The sequence below is a fragment of the Furipterus horrens genome, unplaced genomic scaffold, assembly GCF_987537825.1.
Source record: "Furipterus horrens unplaced genomic scaffold, mFurHor1.1.pri manual_scaffold_4, whole genome shotgun sequence".
NCBI classification, from domain to species: Eukaryota; Metazoa; Chordata; class Mammalia; order Chiroptera; family Furipteridae; genus Furipterus; species Furipterus horrens.
Genome location: NW_028327174.1, coordinates 102,411,447 through 102,415,273, shown reverse-complemented (window position 1 = coordinate 102,415,273; position 3,827 = coordinate 102,411,447). Strand labels below are relative to the sequence as shown.

General features: G+C 40.3%; 1 non-coding gene across 1 annotated transcript; it reads right to left on the bottom strand.

Annotated features, from left to right (window-relative positions):
- Positions 1-2,091: 2,091 nt before the first annotated feature.
- On the bottom strand, positions 2,092-2,255 carry LOC150012574 (U1 spliceosomal RNA). Its single transcript, XR_016511034.1, has one exon. It is a non-coding gene; the product is annotated as a U1 spliceosomal RNA (small nuclear RNA).
- Positions 2,256-3,827: the final 1,572 nt, after the last annotated feature.

Here is a 3,827-nt window from a genome sequence, read left to right as displayed (position 1 = left end):
CTTGGTGCAACCTGCATTTGTCCCACCCCATCCTCTGCCCTTCTCTGCCTGTTCTGGGCCCCTGGAGCGCTGGTCTCTAGGGCTCCCTTACCCTCAGGTGGAACCCAGGGAGTTAGGAGGGCAGAGGATAGAGAGGCTGGGTTCTTTCATCTCTGGCCCCTCTCGCTCCCTTTGGGTCTAGGAGTGGGGGCAGTTTCCTTCTGTTCCTAGTTTCTGGATGTTTCATCACCCCTTTACCTTTTTCGAATCTGTCTCAAACCTATGAAAATAATTTCTCCATTAACTTCTTTTCAGTTAAATTCTTCTGAGTGTGTTATCTGATTCTGCTAGGACCTGACAGTTACATTAACCTTCAAAGATTCATGCCAAAAGCGGGTAGGCAGTGCTTGCTATCTGCCTACCCCAATATCCATTTTCCTTCTGTCTTAATGAAGGAAAAATTTCATTTTTAGCTGAGTACATTTTTAGCTGAACACTTCATTTTTAGCTGGGCTAGCCTTAATAAAGACCTGTTCCCCCCCAACACCCCCCAGCCTCCTTTGAAATGAGCTAAGTCCATGTGATATAATTCTGTCCAGTAAGATATAAACAGAAGTAAAATGTAGTAGCTTCTGGGAACTTTAAGAGACAGCTGGGTGCTGTCACTTGGGCTGCGCCTCTGCCTTCCCCCATCCACCACACTGCTTGGAGTATGATTCTGAGGATGGAGCTCCAGCCTCTGCCTCGAGCCGTGAGAAGGCTGTAGGAGCTTCTGTCCCTGCCTTTCTGCAGCCACCATACCAGCCTGGACTGCCCTTTTCTGATCCTCTTTTACAAGGCTTTCTTGCTAAGCCACTCTTCTTTTTGGCTGTCTGTAATATACAGCTGAATTCAATCCTAGATTGGAAGAGAAGTGTGGTTTAGTAGAAAGAACTCTAGACCTAGGGGCAGAAGATTTTGGTTCCAGTTGTGGTTCTCCCATTTGTTGGTTCCAGTTGTGGTTCTTCCATTAAGAGCACTGGAACCTTGGGCAAATCACCTGGACTGGCGCACAACACACAGCACACAGCACACAGCAAGCACATGGTTTAAAGTGTCTGCTTCCACTGCTTAATGGCTGTGTGTTCTCTGAGCCTCAGTTCTCTCACCTTTTAAAGTGAATTATAATAGTACATGCTTCATAAAACTTTGAGGATAACATAAGAGAATGCATGTAATGCTCTTATTTTATTACCTAGCACCTAGTAAGCACATATTAAACAAATAACTGCTGTGTTATTGTCATTATTAGTTATTAATCATTATTATTTTAACCCCTTTTATATCATCTTGTAATGATTGTTTTTATTTTAAGTCTTGGGAACCCCATATTCCTATGACAAAGGTAATGTTTGTATACCATTGTAGCCTTCACAGTTCCTAACCCTGTGCTAGATCCAGAAGTACTTAATTTTACAGTTGAAATCATCTTGGATTATTTAGCTGAAGAGGTCCATGTCTGGAGTGTGGTTGATAATTCTGTTATTTCTGTTCTTTGAAACAGTTAGATTCACCAAAGAACAATATAGGATGGGGTAGGAGAAGAGATTGAGACACTGGTGAGAATTCAGAATTAGTAGGGCACTTAACATGTCAGGGTTATTTGTTGCAGACAATAGAATTCACTTTGGCTGGTTGAAGCATAAATAAATACATGAAAGGAATTAAAAAGCTCACAGAATCTTTGGGAAGATCAGAGAAGCAGGCCTGAATGTTACTCAGCCAGAAACAAAACAGTTAGAAAAAAAAAGTCCCCTACCTCAACATGGAATTGTTTTACTGTCTGTCCCATAAAATCAAATGCTGCTTCCACTGAGCTTAGCAGAGAATCTGCTCTCTCTGGGCTCAGCCGCCATCTTGCATCTACGACTCACAGGTTGGCAAAAACTATGTCTGAAGCCTCAATGTAGCTGTAAGAGAGTCTAAGAATGTAGATTTTAGCATTCTTGACAGAAAGGGGTTAGGATATATGTTGAGTGAGCCAACTTGTAGTATCTGCCACACAAATTTAGGACTTTCTATTTGTTGTGGGGTTTCTTTGTGTGTTTGTTTGTCTTGTTTTGTTTTGTTTTGTTTTGCTGAGCGCAAACACAGTCCCCCACTACCACAAATTATGCAGTTGAGTTTCCCACATTTGGGGAAATCTCAGGGGTCAGCACATCTGGAGTGCAATGGATAAGCCTCACCCTGGGAAAACCACCTTCACAATCATGGTATCTCCCCTGCCAGGTAAGTATTGCTGTGGCTTTATTAACATGATTTGTGTCAGAAAGACCATGAGGGATAGTGAAAAATATCATGGGTCATGATGCCAGGTAAATGTGGGTTCTTTCTTTTTCTTGGACACACCAGATTTGTTCCTATCTTAGTGTCATCAATTTGTTCTCTGACTACCTGTAACTCTCTGCTCCTATATCTTCTCACGATTTACCCCAACTTGTCACTCAAGTTCCAGCATAAATGTTACCTCCTCACAAACCCCTTCCCTGACCACCCCATCTACATTGTCTTAGCTTACCCAGCCTCCCATCATAACAACCTTTCATTTTATTTTTAGCACTTATCTACTATTTTATTGTTTATTTTTTGTTGTTATTATTTGTTTGCTTATGACCTTACTCTCCTTACCTCTAAATAGAATGGAAATTCTATAAGGGTTAGAGACTTAGTCTATCTTGTTCACAGCTATATCCCTGTTGTCCAGAAGAGTTGCTAATACATGATGATAATAGTATTTATTATATAATTAACATGGCCATATGTTGTTTAATCATCATGAAGTAATTACTGTTAACATTGTCATGTTACAGACTAGAAAATAGAAGCCCAGAATGGATAATGACTTGCCCAAGGTCTTATAGCTAGTAAATTGTCAGACTGCAGTTCAAACCTAGGCAATCTACTAGCTCCAGAGCCTGACCTCTTAACTGCTACATCATGCTAAAGATATTAGTACATGCTCAGCAAATATTATATAGGTAAATGAATGAATGGGCATCTTTTAGTCATTTAATTGACCCTCTCTGTTATAATATTATCACTGTTAATTATCTTTTTCTGTATCTCCTTCATGGGGTTCTACTCTTCAATTCCTTCTTCTCCCCTCCTTTTAATGCTAGTATTCTCCAGGCCTCCATCCTGTGTCTGCTGCTCTTGTTACTACTTGCTCTCCCGTGTCATATCATTCAGTATCATAATTGAATGACCATATTCTATTCTGATGAGTCTCAGATTGATCATAACTATCTAGTGCTAACTCTCCCAGAGTGAGAGAATTAAGTGTTCAGAGCTTCCTGTATATCATCACTTGAGCATCCTTTAGGCATCCCAAACTCAACAAGCACAGAGTTGACTTAATTTTCTATATATTCAGTCATGTTAATATTGACCAGGCTATGGAAAGTGTGCCATTTTATTTCCCCTCAAACAAAATCTTTTTCTTCTTCCATATCCCCCATCTCAGATAATATAATCCCAACAAACTGGCAGTCATTTTAGAACTTACCTCCCTTTCCTCATAGCCAATCTATGTCCAAGTCTTGTGGATTCTACCTCTTAATAGTCTCCAAACCATCCCTTCCTCTCTACTCTTGTTTCCAGTAGGACTTCTGAATCTGCTTCCAAGACTGTATTAGAACAATGTCCTAACTACTGTACCCATTCTCTGCCTTGCTCCCTCAAATCTGTTATCTGAATTCCACCAGCATAATCTAATAACAATAGAAATCTCTTTGCTCTACTCTACACTCTTCAGTGTCTGTCATTCATTGACTTTGGAGAAAGTTACTAGTTGTTAAAATCAACCTTTA